This window comes from Canis lupus, chromosome 10, assembly GCF_003254725.2.
Source record: "Canis lupus dingo isolate Sandy chromosome 10, ASM325472v2, whole genome shotgun sequence".
NCBI classification, from domain to species: domain Eukaryota; kingdom Metazoa; phylum Chordata; class Mammalia; order Carnivora; family Canidae; genus Canis; species Canis lupus.
In genome coordinates this window covers 19,458,912-19,476,899 of record NC_064252.1, presented here as the reverse complement: position 1 = coordinate 19,476,899, position 17,988 = coordinate 19,458,912, and positions in this window count along the sequence as shown.

Here is a 17,988-nt window from a genome sequence, read left to right as displayed (position 1 = left end):
AGCCCCAACTCTGGAAATACAGCCCTGGCCTCAGTTGCACCTGACTCCTACTGTAACAAACATGCTAGTACCTGGTTGATCCATCAACCAGGGGGCTGGAGTCTTGATTTATCAAAAGGCTTTCTTTTAGAGTGCGATTATTCGAGGTAACAGAATTCACCTTCTACATCTTGTTTGAGGAAACAGAATTGACTATTGTATCTTGTTTCCTTCATTCATCCAGCAAACATCTACAGAACATAAAATATGGGTCCATATGGTGTCCCCCACAGAGTGGGTGTCCAGTGAATTCTGACTCTGTCCAATTCATTCGTGCATCCATAATTTTTCTCTGTTTACTCCTCTTGTCAATAGTACGTCATTTAGCTATTGTTGTATGACAAACTACCCCTAAATGCTTAACAAATAATCGTTTATTATTTCTCACAAGTCTGTGGCTCCACTGAGTGCCAGTCTTGGACGATTTTTGGCTGCACTCACTTAGGCGTACACCTGTGTGTGGCTGTGGATGGCCGGGGACTGCACGGTTTTGGGTGGACATGGTTGGTTGTGTGAACTCCGTCCTGCAGGGCCTCCTCTCCAGCAGGCTGGTCTCCACCTGTCCTCCAGATTCTAGGACACGCAGAGCAAGTGCACATGACTTCTGCAGCCCTAGGTTGGGGGACTGCCTGGTCTTGCAGGCAGCACCTCGGACTCAAGAAGAGAATCTGCAGCCAGATTCAAAAAGACTCCGGTGCTTAAGGAGAGGGTCTGAGGGTCTGCACAGTCACGCTGTAGGGGGGACAGAAAAGACACAGGTGGGGAACAGGGGCCCAGTCCTCTTCTTCCACTGTCTTTCTCCGATCTGCACGTTCTCAGCCTCCTGGCTATGCTTTCATTAGGGCTGGAGGCTGTCTTTAATAGACCAAAGAGCTGCGCGGTACAGACCTCGAGGTGTGCTGCTACTCAGGTGCACGCCCACCCCTTCCCATCGTTCTGGAATGCCCTTTCCGAGGTATGAACATGACTCTTAGACCTCCTGGTCTCCATCAAAGGAAGTAAAGCTGCAGGTCCTGGTTCCCTCGTGTGCTGTCTACGATGTCCCTCCCCTGGTGCCTGCACCTCCCTCAGCGGAGTACACTGAGCGCTACATAACTGTGTGTACTTCTGGTGAATCTCTATCTCTTGCTTCACCCCAAACACTAGTGGTCTCACCACCCCTGCTGCCTTCAGGCCCCCAGGACTGATCTGCATGGACTCTTTACCTTGTTTTCCTTACTTATCCCCAGACCCCAAAAGGCAATGTCATCCCCTTGGCTGACCCTATTCTGCTGCTCTGTATTCCCTGAGTACTTCCTCTTGCTCTTGGATTCCACCTGCAGGAATCAGTCCATCCCCCTACACCCTAAGCTCCTTTCTGCATGTTGCTCAGAGAGGGCTCCACCTGCAAGGCCTGCCCATCCTCACTCGGTGGCCAGTGCAGCCCCGCTGGCCCTGTCTCCTCACGGCCCTTCCCTGCTTGCCTCTCTTCATCCCTGCTTACCTCTCTCCATCCCTGCTCACTTGTCTCCATCCCTGCTCTTCTGCAAACTCCTGAGACATTCCTGCCCCTGGGCCTTCAGACTTGTAGCTCCTCTGCTGGGAGGGAGACCTCCCTTAGATACCTGCTCTCTCTCTCTCTCTCTCTCTCTGAGGATTCCATCACCTTCCTGCCTTTTTTGACTTAAAAATCATTGACATATAGTTCATGTACCACAGAGGTCATTATTCTGAAGTGTGAGATTTGCTGTTCTCTCATTCACTCATGAGGTTTTACAGCCCTCAATCCTACCTACTTCCAGAACATTTCCATCAGCCCAGAAAGTAACCTCATACTCGTCTGCAGCCATCCCCACCCTACCAGCTCATGTACCTACCAATGTCTCCATCTCTGTGCACTTGCTTCCTTTGACATTTCATGTATGTGGGGTCGTTCATCATGTGGCCTCACTGGTCACGAGTTCACCCATGCTGTGACCTGTATGTGCGTCACTCCCTTTTTCGGCTGAACACTGGCCCTGTGTGGAAAGAACACATTTTCTGTCTGCTCACCAGTTGATGGGCATGTGGGTTGCTCCCCCTTTGGATATTATGAGTAATGCTGGTATCAGCATTTGTGTATACATCTTTATGGGAGCATATGTTTTCATTTCTCAGGAGTGTGTATGTTTGTGTGTGTGTGTGTGTGTGTGTGTGTGTATAGTAGTGTGATTTCTGGGTCACATGGTAACTTGCTGTTGAAGGTTTCCAGGAATGCTTAGAGCAGCTGCCCCATTGCATATCCCCCCCAACAACGTACATCTTGGTGTGTGTTTGTGTGTGTAATGGTCAGGGTGTGAAGTGTTATCTAACTGTGGCGCTGGTGATACAAGATAAATTCTTTCTAGCCCTTCTCCCAGATCAAGTATTTCTGCAGAGCACATGTTATCCTCTTTCTTTGCATATCTGCCCACTTATCTGTCTACACATGTGTATATGCTCTTCATCTATGTGTGTGTGTATAACACTATGTGTGTTGGCTTTTCTCTGGGGCTGTCAGGAGCCTGTTCCCCTGGCATCCTCCTCACCATGTCAGCTTCATTTTCACCTTGACCTTCCCACCCCCTGTTCCCTCCACCTTGCTTTCCATATTCCAGCCACTGTGAACCCATCCTTGCCCCCTCTAGCCTGTAAGCTTTTGCTCGTCCTTTCTTGCAGCAATCCAACCTCCAGGGCATGGGGTCTGAACAACTGAAAGTCAAGGACAGAGGGAGGAGGTCTGGATGTTTGTAGATTATCTGCAACTAGCCCAACCCAATGTGGATGAAGCACAGGTGAGGGTAGAGCGGGAATTTCAGTCACACTCGGTCTTTAGGATCTTGCCGGTGAAGGGTCAACATGTGCCCACTGGATGGCAGTGGGCAGGTCCACTGGGCCTGAACAAGTGAGTGTATCTTTAAGGAATTTATGCCTGACTGAGGAGCCCCTGAGATAGCTGGCGACAAACAAGGGGAATGCTGCAGATGGTTGGAGGCTTTTGGGAAAAAGTATAGCTTGGCCAAACTGAGAAGGTGTAGGTCTTACCATGAAGGCTTGAGGCCATAGGTCATCAGTCTTCCAGAATGTGTGTCTGGAGCTCAGGCTGCTACTTCCTTGTGCCCCCTGCAGATTGCTTCACAGACACATTCTCTATTTCAACATGCATGTTACCATAAGGCAGAGATGCCCATTTCTTTGGGTTTTTTTTTAAATTAAATTCATCTCTTGTGATTTATTGATTTTCTTAAAAGAAAAGTAAATCCATTTTTTATTTTTCCCAGCTTATTACCAGACACTTGGGTCTGGGACACACTGAGTAAGAATTCTATTAAAAGTGTTCAAAAATGTTTCCAAATCAAAATCAATAAAACTACATGAGTATATTTTTTAATGCTACAAAGGAAAAAATGTAGAAAATTTCATCAAGACATGCTACCTGACACCAGCAGGTACAGGTGCACAGCTCTTGTTGGAACAGACACTATAAACCATGAAGACTGAATAGAAGAAGCTTAAAAAAATCATAAAATCATATAAATGTTTCTGATGCAACACCAAGCAGATTCACTCTGGATTTGGGTCGTTGGATAAAGCACATTTCTCCTTGACTCTCCTGCTGACTGCACTATGAAAGCAGCACAGGATATGTAGGGAAACAATTTGAACACCCTGGAAGGTGAGTGACAGCAGATGTTCTCGATGAGACCTCCAAAATTCCATGTGTCATGAATAAAGCTTAGTGTTTCTCCCACTCTGGTTTCATCCAGCTCAGATTTAGTGCACTAGACACCCAGAAATTGGCAGCTACAGGGAATTCCAGGAGACACTCTGGTTATACCTCAAGGATGAGGAAAAAGAACACCAAACACAGAGAAAATTCAGAAACCCCCCATTTTCTTTCCTCTTTTTAAATTTTCCATTCCCTCATGTCTCAGACTCTTAACCAATGATGTGGAGGGAATGCCAGCAGTCCATGGGGACCACCACTTTGAGACAGGGTAATCATCCTCCCTGAACTGCAGACCTGATGTCTCAAGAAGGAGAGATCAGCACCTTCTTTCTTCCTGCTTGACCGTGAATGAGACTGTGGTTGCAGCCGTGTGCAGCAGAGCAGGTAATTAATGTCTCCATTTTCTGGCAGAGGAACTTGGGAAAGTGACCCCATAGGATTGCTTATGAATTCTTGGGCTCAGCATCTCCCTGCACACAAGCTGTGCACACATGAATGTCACCCATTAGAGTTTTCCAAACATTCTGAGGGCCAAGGCCATAGACGAGGCCCTATAATAGCCACTGAGTGACCATGTGTGGAGCAGATATGAATAGAATTGCTAAGGCTCAGAAAAGTGAACTGACCATGCACCATAGCCAGTCTAGAAGTCAAAATGTAATGTGTGGCCTGAATATAAGAAGGTCAACTGCCTGCATAAACAAAAACATGACATCCTTCACTGGATGTGAGTAAGATCCAGAGCCTCATAACACAATATTCAAAATGTCCAGTATATAATTTAAAATTGCTTAGCATATGAAGAACCAAGAAAATTTCAATTCTCCTAGGAGGAGACAATCAACAAACCAATCCTGAGACCATACAGATACTAGGATCACTTGGCAAAGACTTTAGAGCAGCTATTATAAAATATCCCAGTGAGCAATTACAAACATTTGAAATCAATCAAAAATTAGAAAATAGGAATTTAAGTCCTGACAAAAAGTTAGATAAAATTAAAGACTCACAGAAAGACTCAATAGCAGAATGGGAATGACAGGGAACAGAGTCACTGAACTCAAAGACAGATCAATAGAAACTATCTGAACAAAAGAGAAAAGGATTTGAAACATGGACTGAGCCTTAGGCTACCTCTGGGACAGTAACAAGAGGCTTAAAATTTGTGTCATCAGAATCAAGAAGAGAAAGAGCACGCTGCTAAAAAAATATTGATGAAAACTTTCCAAATTTAGAAAAATGCATAAACCAACAGAATCAAGAAGCTCAGCAAACCCCAAAGAGAATAAACTCAAAAAGTTCCATGACCAGACATATCACAATCAAACTATAAAAACTAGACACATACAACATTTTGAAAGCAGCAGAAATTACCTACAGGAGATAAGATATTCGAAAGGTGTGGCTTTCTCATCTGAAACCTTGGAGCCAAGATGGAAGCTGTGCAGCATTGTTTGCCAAAAGAAAGGAACTGTCAGCCCAGAAATGTGTATCCAGAGAAAATACCTGCAAGAATAAAGACAACATGTAGACATTCTCAGCTGAAGGAAAACTAAGAAAACTTATTGTCAGCAGAACTCCTCTAAGAGAATTCCTTACAAGAAATCTTCGGACAGAAAGGAAAGGACAACAGAAGGAAAATGAGAATATTAAAAATGAGGAAAACACCAGAAGAGGTAAATATATGGGTAAATGTAATAGACTATTTTATGTTCTGAATTATTTAAAATATGTGTTAGTGGAAAGTAAAAAAAAAATCATTGTCTGGAGAGGTTTTTAATGTGTGTAGTATAATGTATAAGATGATGATCACATAAAGAGAGAGAAGTGATAACAGTATTTCTAAGTAAGCTGTGAGAAGTGAAGTATGTACATAGCTGTCCTTAGAACAACTCCTTTGAAAAGTTAATCTATATTAAGAAAAGTAGTAAAAATAATAAATAATACTAAAAATGTTTAAATAAATCCCCCCAGAAAAAAGCAGGAAAGGAGAAACAGAAAATGGAAAATGAAGGAAACAAACAAAGGCAATAAAATAGTAGAAATATATCAATTATTTTTTAAGATTTTATTTATTAATTTGAGAGAGAGAGAGAGAGAGAACATGAATGGTGTGAGAAGCCGGCTTCCCTGCCAAGCAGGGAGCCCCATGCAGGGCTCAATCGCAGGACTCCAGGATCATGACCTGAGCTGAAGGCTGATGCCCAACTGACTAAGCCACCCAGGAGTGCCCATCAATTGTGATAGTAAGCAAAAATGGTCTACATGCAACATTAAGAGACGGGGCTTGGATAAAACAATAAGAATTGCCTCTATGCAGCCTACAAGAAACTAATTTCAAATAGAATGATCCAATACAAGTTTAGAAAAAATTATCTATGTGAACACTAATCAGAAAAGTGGATTCACTATATTAATATCAGACAAAATAAGCCTCAAGGCAAACAAATCTACCAGGGATAAAGTAGGACATTATATAATTATTAGAAGTTAATTCGCCAGGAAAACATAGCAGTCCTAAATGTGTGTGCAATCAGCTAAAGAGCTTCAAAACATGGAAAGCAAAAACTGGGAAAGCTGAAAGGGGAAATAAATAAACCACATGAGAGTTGGAGACTTCAACTCTCTTGTCAGCAAGATATAGAACCAACAGATAGAAACTCAGTGAAGATAAAGAGGTGAAAAACACTATCAACCCACTGTGTCTAACCGACATTTAAGAACACCATACCCCACAAGAAAAAACACATGTAACTCTCACATCCACATGGGACACTTATCAAGAAAGGTCATTGTAATAGTATCAAGTATGTTTTCTGATCATAATGGAGTTAAACTAGGAAACAATTGCACAAAGCTAACAAGAAAATCTCCAAACACTTAGAAATTTTACACTTTCAAGTAATTATTAGGTCAAAGAGGAAGTCTCCAGGGAAATTAGAAAATACTTTTAACTGAACAACAGTGATAATACAACATATCAATGTCATCACTATTTACAGAAAGTAGCTAAAGCAGTCCCGAAAAGGAAATTTAGGGCACTCAATGTATATGTTAGAAAAGAATGAAGGTCTCCAATGAGCAATCTAAGCTTCACCTGAGGAAACTGAAAATGAAGAGCAAAGTAAACCCACAGCCAGCAAAAGAAAGGAAGTGATAAAGACAAAAGCAGAAAATTAATCAAACTGGAAACAAAAACAATAGAGAAAATCAAAAGCTATTTCTTTGTATAGACAAATAAAATTGATAAGCCTCTACCAAGACTGACAAAAAAATAGAGGTTAAAGTTACAATTCAGAAATGAAAGAGATTTGCTTGTTTAAAACCAAACCCTGCAGACATCAAAAGGACAAGAAGAGACTACTACAATTGATTCTACACATAAAAATTCAACAAGTTATATCAAATAGACAAAATACTTAAAAAACACAAACTACCAGAACTCACTGAGATGAAATCGATGTCCTAAATAGTCCTATCACTATTAAGGAAATTAGATTTGTAGTCAAATATTTCTGAGAAATAAATACCCAAGCCCAGATTATTTCACTGGTAAATTCTAGCAAATACTTAAAAAAGAAGTAGCACAAACTCTACACAAGCTCTTGAAAAGACAGAAATACTTTCTTATCTCATTTTATGAGGTGTCATCCTGATACCTGATATCATCCTGATACCATACAAAAATAGTACACAAAAAACACAGGCCAATATTGTTCCTGAAAATATAGGCAAATATTCACAACAAACTACTAGTAAATAGACTCTGGGAATATAGAAAAGGATTAAAACATTACCATCAAATGGAGTTTATTTCAAGAATTCAAACCTGGGTCAATATTAAAAAAAATCTATTAATGTAATCTACTCTATGAACTGTTTGAAAAGTAATATCATGTGGTTGTATTGATTGGTGCAGAAGGGGCATTTAACAAAACTCAGAATCCATTCACAATGAGAAGCAAACCATTCAAAACAAACTTCTGTAAGTAAAATTCCTCAACCTGATGAAGGACAGTTACTAAAAGTTGCAGCCAACATCCAAAGGGTAAAAGACCTACTGATTTCCCCCAAAAGTTAAGGACAAATCTAGGAAGTCTTCTCCCATGAGTCCTATTTGACATGACAACAAAATTCTGGCCTTTATGATAAGGTAAGAAAAAATAAATTAAAACATACAGATTGAACAGAAAAGACAAATCTGTCTTTTCTATAGTCAACATGATTATCTATACAGATAATTTCAAATAATATGCAAAAAGCCTTCTAGAACCAAGAAGTTAATTTGTTGAGCTTGCAGGGTAAAAGGTCAACACACACACACACACACACACACACACACACACACAAATCAATAGATTCCTCCATATTAGTAATAAATAGCTTGAAAATAAAAAAAATAAAAATGTATCATTTGAAATAGCTCAAGAAAGTGAAATATGTAAATACAAGACATGTATAGAATTCAAATGCTGGAAAGCATAAGATGGATGAGATCTATCAATAAATGCCTAAATAAATAAAAGTCTATGTGATACTCATGGCACCAAGATGACAGTCAATTTTTCACAAATGGACTCACAGATTCAGAATAATTCCAATTAAAATCACAGCAAGATTTTTTGTAATTATAGACAAGATACTCCCAGAATTTGTATGGAATGTCAAATCCATTAGAAGAGACACAAACAAATTTGAATAAAATAAAGTTGGGAATTACACTATCTTGTTTTAAGATTTACCCTAAAGGTACAGTAATCAAGACAGTACGGTATTGGCAAAGGGACGGACGTATGAACCAATTGACATTATATAATCCAGAAATAGACCCACAGAAATATGACTATTGGATTTTTTTTATAATGGTGCAAGAACAAGCCAGTGGAGAAGGAATAGTCTTTTCAACAAATAGCATTGAAACGGTTGGTTATTCACATGCCAAACACATAATCCTCAACCTCAGAGCACACTTATATAAACATTTTTCTTCATTTATACAAAAATTAACTCGAAATGTATCATGGATCTCAAAGCAACACACAGAACACTAAAACCTTTGAAAGAAGAACAGGAGACCAGCCGTTGGGTGAAGCCTTCTTATATGGAACATGATACCAAAAGCATGATCCATAAAAGAAAAAAAAAAGATAAATTAGGCTTCATCAAAATTAAAATTTTTTTCCTGTCAAAGACCATGAAGAGGATGAAAAGGCATTTGTAATGGGGCGAGCCACGCTCCTTCATAATTTGTGTGTTGAAGTCCTAACCCTGAGGGCCTCAGAATATGGCTTTATTTGGATGCAGGTTAAAATAAGATCATTAGAGTGGGTTCTAATCCAGCATGAATGATGTCCTTCTACAGGGGAATGTTAGACTTAGACCCCTAGATAGATGTGCACAGGGAGGGGGCAATGTGAAGAGATGGGGGCAGAGAGCCCTGGAGCAGGGCTTACCTCCAGCTCCTTGAGAGGATTCAAGCCGGGGGCACCTTGCTCTCAGATGCTGACCTTGAGTTGCGTGAGAATAAATTTCCGTTGTTTCAGCCACCCAGTGTGTGGTGCTTTGTGACAGTAGCCCCGGGACCCTCAACACAGCCAACCATGACTGGGATAAAATAGTTGGTGTTTGTGAACCCCATATTTAATAAAAATACTTGTATCCAGAATATATTCTTTAATAAACTTTCCAAACCCAACAGTAAGAAAATAAATAGCCCAATTAAAAATAAAATGACAAAAGACTCAGACATATCAACCAAAGAGATTATATGGTTGGGAAAAAAAAAAATCACACGAAAACATTTCTAGATCATTGACCACTAATGATGTGCACACTAAAACCATGAGATATCTCATACACACTTGTTGGAAGGGCCAAAATAAGGGGTAGTGACAATCACAAATCCTGGACAGACTTGCGATTGGAGTGACTGGGTCTCTCCTCACTCTGTGGGGATGCTGGATGACACGGCCACCCTGAAACACAGTGTGGCAGCTTCTCACGTGATTAGACAGCCAGCCACCTATTGTTTGACCCAGTCGTCCCGCTCCCAGAGAACAGAAGCTCATAATTGAACATCTCCAGGGTTTTCACAGCAACTTTGTCAGCAGCCCTCTGAGCTGCAAATACCCCAAGTGTCCTCCAGCAGGTGAATGGATAATGGATACACCAGTACGGTATTGGCAAATACCAGTGCATTGGGGGTGGTACTCAGTCCAAGAGGGAACCATGGTAGACACAACACCTTGGATAGATCTCAAAGACAATATGTCCGAAGAAGGAAGTTGATCTTGAAACCTTGTGTTCTTTATGGGTCTACTTATAGGGAACTCTCAAAAGGTTTTTTTCCCTCTTTATAGCAATAGTTCACAAAGACATGTTTTGGGTGACTAATCTGGTCTGTGTCTTGATGGTCATAGTGGTGACATTACTGAGACAGGTGTCAAAGTTCATAGAACAGTGTACCAAAAAAAGCTATATGTGCTGTGTGATGATTTTTTAAAAATAAACAATATAAAATAAAGAGCCAGCAGAAATGAGATACCGCTACACACCTATCCGAATGGCCAAAATATGAACCCTGACATCACCCAATGCTGGGGAGAATGTGGAGCAACAGGGATGCTCTTCCTTGGGGGAGGGGGGAAACGCCGAAGGGTGCAGCCGCTGTGGGAGACAGCCTGGTGGTTTCTTACAAAACTAGATATCCTCCCACCCTAGGATCAAGCCATTGTGCTTTCTGGGATTTAGCCAGAGGACTTGAAAACACGTCCACACGGAAACCTGCACACGATTGTCGATAGCAACTTTGCTCATCCTTGCTAAAACCTGGAGGCAGCCAAGATGTCCTTCAGTGGGGGAGTGGATAAGTACAGTGTGGTCCACTCAGACGACGGACTATTATCAGTAACAGAAAGAAATAAACTATTAACCCACAAAGACACGGAGGAACCATAAATGCGCGTCAGTAAGCGAGAGAGGCCGGTCTGAAGGACACATGCTGGACGATGCCAGCTCTGTGACATCTGGAAGAGACAAACCATGGAGACGGGAAAAGGACCCGTGGTGGGCAGGGGTGACGGGGAGGGAAGGACCACAGGGGGAGCCCAGAGGGTTCTCAGGGCAGTGAAACTTCCCTGTCTGGTGCTAAGTGATGGCCACGGGTCATTACACATTTGTCCAACCCACGGGATATACGGCGCCCAGAGAGGGTGCTGATGTAGGACCACGGACTCTGGGTACTTGCGATGTACTAACGTAGGTTCGTGGGTTTTAATCAATGTCCCTGATGCGACTCTGCTGGGGGATGTTGACAGTCGGGGAGACTGGGATATGTGGGAACTCTCTGTACCTTCAGCTCAATTTTGCTATAGACCTAAAACTGCAGTAAAATACAAAGTCTATTTTTAAAAAAAGCAAAGAATGATGGATCTCTTTGGCAGTGTGGGGACTTGGGGGCGGTACTTGAGCTGTGTGCCTCCGAGCCCTGCGGATGCCTGGAGGAAGGATGGGCTGAGAGTGTGACAGAGCCTGGAATCGCCCCCGGTGCAGAGCATGGGGTGACAGTGTCAGGCCACGCAGTCTCCCCAGAGACGTGCCTTCTGAGCAGGTCGGCAGCAGGGTTGCCGTCTCCCTACAGGCCCCTGTCACCATCACCTGGACTATCACTGTCAGGGCCTTTGGACTGGCTTCCTGCTGTCCCCTCGCACCCTCCAGCCCTCCTCCATCTCTGCAATGATGTGGCCGTTTGTGACCGTGCCTCTGAGCCCGTCACACCCAGAATTAAATGTCTCCCGGGTCTTCTCTTCTAACATTGGGTCCAGATCTCCTTGGCCCAACACGTAAAGTCTGGCCCATCCACACCCTTAAAGCTGCCCACGAACCACATGCTCGGGGTGCAACGATCTAGGGCACCAGGACAGGCCAAGGAGCCGTCCAAGCTGCTTCAAATCAGATCCACCCACTTTTCTGCTGTGTGACCACGAACTCGCCCTGGGCCACCCCAGCCCTGCTCATCCTCACTGTCCCCAGACCGGATGATGGGAACCGCACGCCCCAGAGTTATCCTCAGGGGGAAACCATGAGAGTCTGTGCTTTCCAGAAAGTGAAGGTTCCTTGCCATTTTCTCGGGTGAGGCTACTCCAGAACTGCTGTTGTTAAGAAAACAGGTATAGACATCCATCCCACGCATCCTCTGTCATTGTCTCTGAGAGCACGGCTCTGGGCTCAGTGCTGATTCTATCAAGCTCTTGGGACTCCTGCTGTTAAAAGAAAGGAAATGGAATTAAAATGGCCTTAAACAGCAATGAAACGTGTTAGCTCATGTGACTGGACAGTCCAAGGGATGGCTGGCCTCAGGCACGGTTTGATCTAGAATCACTCATGACATTATCAGGACTCTGGTTTAATTTTTTTTCTTATCCCTCCATGGGTCCTGCTTGATTTTTTTTGGTCTGGTCCTGAGAACGGTGCACTCTGTGCTGGGGCAAGACAGTCCCTGGCAGCCCCCTCTGGGGCAGGGAGGACACTTCCCAGTAGACAATTAGGACAGCCGTGGGAAAGCCCTGCTCGGGCCACCCGGCCACCCGGCCCCGCACTGGGTCATTTTCTCAGGGCTCTCCAGTCCTTGTCCATGAGCTGCTTGTTCAGGCTGAGGTCACGTGGCCACTTCTTAAAGAGGAGGGTCAGCCGTAGGGACAGAAGGGGCTGCTGGACAGACAAATGGCCATAGCCGGTCTGCAGCCATGTGTCCTCACGGGGACAGTGTCTGAGCTTGGGGACATGGGGACAGCAGCAGTGCCTTCCCACACAGAGTGGTGGGACCCCTGGGAGGATGAGGATGCGTGGGGACCTCCTCAAGAGCATGCGCACCATGAGGACCAGGCGGCGTCCACGGCTGTGCTGTTGTCATCATATGTGATTGCTTTTGTTTTGCCCCAAAATTACAGTCAGGGCGAGAGCTAATGAAGATCAGCCCCTTGGTTCTGCAGTCCTCAGATGTCCGAGCGCTCTGGCATGCAGGGGGGGTTTGCACGGTCATTCCTTCACCCGGGAGGCTCCTGCCCCACCACAGATGAACACACGTGTGCTCCTGGCGACAGCATCTTGGTCACGGTTTGCCTTGCCCCATACATCAGCGTCACAGCCACCACGTGCTCTCCACCTACACACGTGACACACGGGGGCCACACAGTCCAGTGGGGACAGTGGCCTGTCTGGATTTACAGGATCTGTTAACCTCATCTGATTCAGTTCCCCAGGCCCCAGAGGGCAGGACCCAGGCCTCGTGTATCCCTGTGTCTCGAGAGCTTGGTGCATCGTGAAGGATCCCAGGACGTCTTCCCGTGAGCCTGGGCGTGAGATGGCGCACAGAACAGGAAGCAGGTGCATGGTCCCCAGCGTGGTGACAGTTACCTTCTCTGCCTCACGTCAGGGTCAGGGGCAGCACCCTGAGAAAGGCGGAGTCCTCTGGGAAGCCATGGGACAGAAGGAATCATGGGATCAGCCTGGTGGCTCCTGCCTGGGGGTCCTGTGGCTGTCACTCAAGGGTCCCTTGAGTCCATAGACGGCTTCCTTGTTCACGCCGGGGACCCTGGGTGCCTCAGGACAGCTGAGGGGTGGACTCATCGGGCTGGAGCGTCAGCTCAGGAAGGGGTATGGCAGGGGCCCTTTTAGGATGCTGTGTGAGGGAAACTCCTCCAAATCAATTGTCTGTTTTCTCCCCTTCTGGCCACTGTGGTGTGGGGTTCAGGATGCCCTTCGGTTTTGTGGAAACGTGTTCAGTCTCCATTGAATGACAAGCCCTGCTTTGGACCAGAAATGCGGTGTAGCTTCTCTGAGCTTCCATCTCTTAACCATCATGCACAGGCAACCCGACTGCCTGGTGGGGTTTTCTAAGGATTCGATAAAACTGAATGAGAAAAAGCCTACAAACTTGATATTTTTACATTTCTTGGAATACGAATGCTACTTAAAAATCTGAAAGTCTTTTTTTTTATTGTTGTTTTTTTAATCCCAAAAATGTAGAATAATTTCTCTTGCCCTGCATAGCTCTAAGGATTACATGCAAAAATCAACTAATATTCGAAAAAGCAAGAAAAAGACTATCTACTGGACAAAGGACACTGTATTCAATCAATGGTGCTGGGAAAACTGGACAAACACGTGCAGAAGGATGAAACTGGATCATTCTCTTACACCAGACAGAAAGATAAACTCAAAATGGATGAAAGATCTAAATGTGAGACAAGATTCCATCCAAATCCTAGAGGAGAACACAGGCAACACCCTTTTTGAACTTGGCCACAGCAACTTCTTGCAAGATACATCCATGAAGGCAAGAGAAACAAACGCAAAAATGAATTATTGGGACTTCATCAAGGTAAGAAGCTTCTGCTCAGTACAGTCGACAAAACTCAAAGACAACCTACAGAATGGGAGAAGATAATTGCAAATGACGTATCAGATAAAGGGCTAGTTTCCAAGATCTATAAAGAACTTATTAAACTCAACAGCAAAGAAACAAACAATCCAATCATGAAATGGGCAAAAGACATGAAGAGAAATCTCACAGAGGAAGACATAGACATGGCCAACAAGCACACGAGGAAATGCTCCGCATCACTTGCCATCAGGGAAATACAAATCCAAACCACAATGAGATACCACCTCACACTAGTGAGAATGGGGAGAATTAACAAGGCAGGAAACCACAAATGTTGGAGAGGATGTGGAGAAAGGGGAACCCTCTTGCACTGTTGGTGGGAATGTGAACTGGTGCCGCCACTCTGGAAAACTGTGTGGAGGTTCCTCAAAGAGTTAAAAATAGACCTGCCCTACGACCCAGCAATTGCACTTCTGGGGATTTACCCCAAAGATACAGATGCAGTGAAACGCCGGGACACCTGCACCCCGATGTTTCTAGCAGCAACGTCCACAATAGCCAAACTGTGGAAGGAGCCTCGGTGTCCATCAAAAGATGAATGGATAAAGAAGATGTGGTTTATGTATACAGTGGAATATTCCTCAGCCATTAGAAATGACAAATACCCACTATTTGCTTCGACGTGGATGGAACTGGAGGGTACGATGCTGAGTGAAGTCAGTCGGAGAAGGACAAACATTATATGGTCTCACTCATGCAGGGAATATAAGAAGTAGTGACAGGGATTACAAGGGAAAGGAGGGGAATTGAGTGGGAAAAATTAGAGAGGGAGACAAACCATGAGAGACTCCTAACTCTGGGAAACACACAAAAGGTTGTGGAAGGCAAGGTGGGTGGGGGGTGGGAGTGACTGAGTGACGGGCACTGAGGAGGGCACTTGACGGGATGAGCACTGAGTGTTCTACTATATGTTGGCAAATAGAACTTCAATAAAAACAAATGAAACAAAACCCCCCAAAACAACAACAACAACAAAAAACCCTCTCAAAAATCAAATGCAATAATGAAAGGAAAAAATGAAGTGATGTAGTTTAGCAGCTCAGCACGCGTGTGTCCATTGCTTGAGCCGATTGGTTGCCGGCCCGAAGCAGCAGTTCCCAGCCGTTGCTGCCAAGCCAAGGCACGTCCCAGCTGCAACCAAATGGTCCCTGGAAACACACAGCGGAGGGGCTGCCCTTCGTTTAAACCTCTGGGGGGCTCCCCAGGGCCCGGCACTCGTGCCACTCTGTCCTTTCTGGGATCTGGTCCCAGGCATGGCTGCTGCCTTGCACGATTTGTCTTTTCCGCAGAGAAATGACACTGAACGAAGCCAGTATGGACATCTTCCCACTACTGTTGGCAAGAACGGACAGAAGGACGGAAGAGGCGTTCCCCTCACTTCTGCAGGGAAAGCGTGCCGTCCGGAGAGGATGGTGACCCCGCTCGCTCCCCGGGCCCGAAGCACCAGGGCAGCAGGCACAGGGTTGTGCCCTGGGGACTCGGTGTCCGGACTGTGCGCCCCGTTTTCTGCCCCCAAGGCAGGAGCTGGGCCGGGACGAGCCGACTGAGGGAAGAAGCGGGACGACGCTGTCCCCTACGGAGAAGCTGCAGGAGCCCCCACCAACTGGGAGCGACAAGGAGCTTATTGCCGGGAGCGGCCGTTTGATCAAGTTGCCATCTGTGGGATTTGCTGACTTTGAGCAAGACTCCGGGATATCTCCACGCGACAGCCCGGTCGGGACTGAGCCAACGCGCTTTATCTGATCCTCCGGGAAATCATTTTCTGAGTCAGCCAAGCCCTGATGGCTTCTGAGGACTTCCAGCTCCCCGCCGTGGGGAGGTCACTGCACCTCCCGCCAGAAAGGGATACTCGTGGGGGGACCCTGCACGGTGCACGCCACTTCGGAGTTTCCGAGGGTGCTCTGGCAACCGCACGGTCAGAACGGGGCCGGGGGGGCGAGTGGAGTCTGGGTCCCCGTGGAGGGCTCCTCTGTCTTCACTGACGGGCAAGCTCCTGGCTCTGGGCTGGAGCTGGGTGGGGCTGAGCGGGGCCCTGGCCTCCTCGTGTGAGGTTAGAACCAGGGCCCCAGGGGACCCTCCACGACAGTGGGCTACGCACTGAGCAGCTGTCTGCACCCACCGACCTTCCTGCTTCGCCCCGACGCCAGCCTGTGGGGGCAGGGACAAGAGGCCTCGCGATGGTGCCGGGACCTGGGGGACAGCGCCGCGTGGCTACTGAGTTCAGGCTACCTGGGCGCTGTGGTTAATTTGAGCTAAAGTGTGAGTGGGTGCCGGGCACTGTCCACGGAGCATGTGCCCGGGGCCCTGCAGACACTGTGAGGAAAGACAGACATAACTTGCCAGCGGCCCATGCTGGCCCTCGGGGGCTTCAGGGCTCCGAGAGAGCGCTCACGGCCCAGGGGTCACGGGAAGAGAGGTGCGGCCCTGTGGGCTCACTGTCCTCTGAAGCAGACATGGGCTCAGCTGCCGCGAAGGAGCCACGACTTCAGGATGTGCCCTGAACGCCGGGCCTTGGGCCTGGTTCCTCCGCAACATCGAGTCGGGGGGATGGACAGGACAGCCGCTGTCCGTGCTCCCGAGTGCCGCAGCCTGGGCACCGGCGCTCCTCCAGCCGTCCTTCCTGGCAGAGGCCAAGCCGGTACCTCCTGCTCCGCAGCTGTGTCAGCCCCGAGCACAGTCTCCCTGTCTGGGGCCAGAGCCGGAGCCAGCCCCCCCATGTACCCCTTGACCAGAGGCAGAGGCACCGACAAGGACACGTCGTGCGGAGAATGCTCCTTCACTGGGACATCTAATGGCGAAGTGCGCAGTCTTCAGCTCCTGGCCGGGCTGCGGGTGCAGGACACAGCTCTGCGTGCTCTCCACTGGTCAGAGGATGGGCCGCATGCATGAATCTTACACACAGCGTGGACACACTGATGCACACGCGAAGGACACATGACTCCAGCATGGGCCGGGGACGTGGCGGCTGCCCTGGCAGAGGTGACCCGGGCCTGGGGTTACACGGTGGGATTGGCCGTGTGATCACAGAGCTTAGGGACCGCGTCCAACTGAAGCCGCCCTCCCTGCAGACCCAGCACCACTGTGAGCAACTGCATGGAAGGACTCGTCCCATCTCACAGCAAATCACACTGCGGGGTGTCACCCCGGCCGTCGTCCACCAGGACCTGAGCACACAGGGTCATGTCGGCGGGAAGCTGCATGGTGACCATTAGTGCGTGTTGTCCAAGCAGGGGGACTCCGGGGCAGGCTCCGCGGGGTGGTGGGATGGTTCTGTGTCGCTGGGACACGCGGGAGGCTGGCAGGGACGCAGGCGGAGATCCCACGGCCGGCGTGGTGCGGTCCTGGGTGGCTGGTGGGGCAGCAGGTGGGGAGTCGGGAGGTGGACGGCAGTGCTTGGAGATGGGGACGTGCAGGGACACCCGGTGGAGCGGCTGGGTGAGCAGCAGGCGGGTGTTCTTGCACAGCGGTCCCCGGGGGGGCCATAGGGAGAGAGGTGCCGGGTGTGAGGCTGGAAGACAGGGCCTTGCACAGACCCTGAGGAACACCACTGGCCCTGCCCAGAGGATGATGGACGGCTGTGGAATGAACGTCCTGGGAGAAGGCGCGTGGCGGCCCCATCATCCTGGGCAGAGATGTTCACTTTGGACACAAGGGAAAGTCTGTGTGGACTTAGGTGACAGACGGGAGTGACATGGAGGAGAAGGTGGTGACCCGGGGACGATTCTGGCAAACAGCCTGACGGCGCAGAAGAGAGAGGGACGGGGTAGGGGTTGGGTGC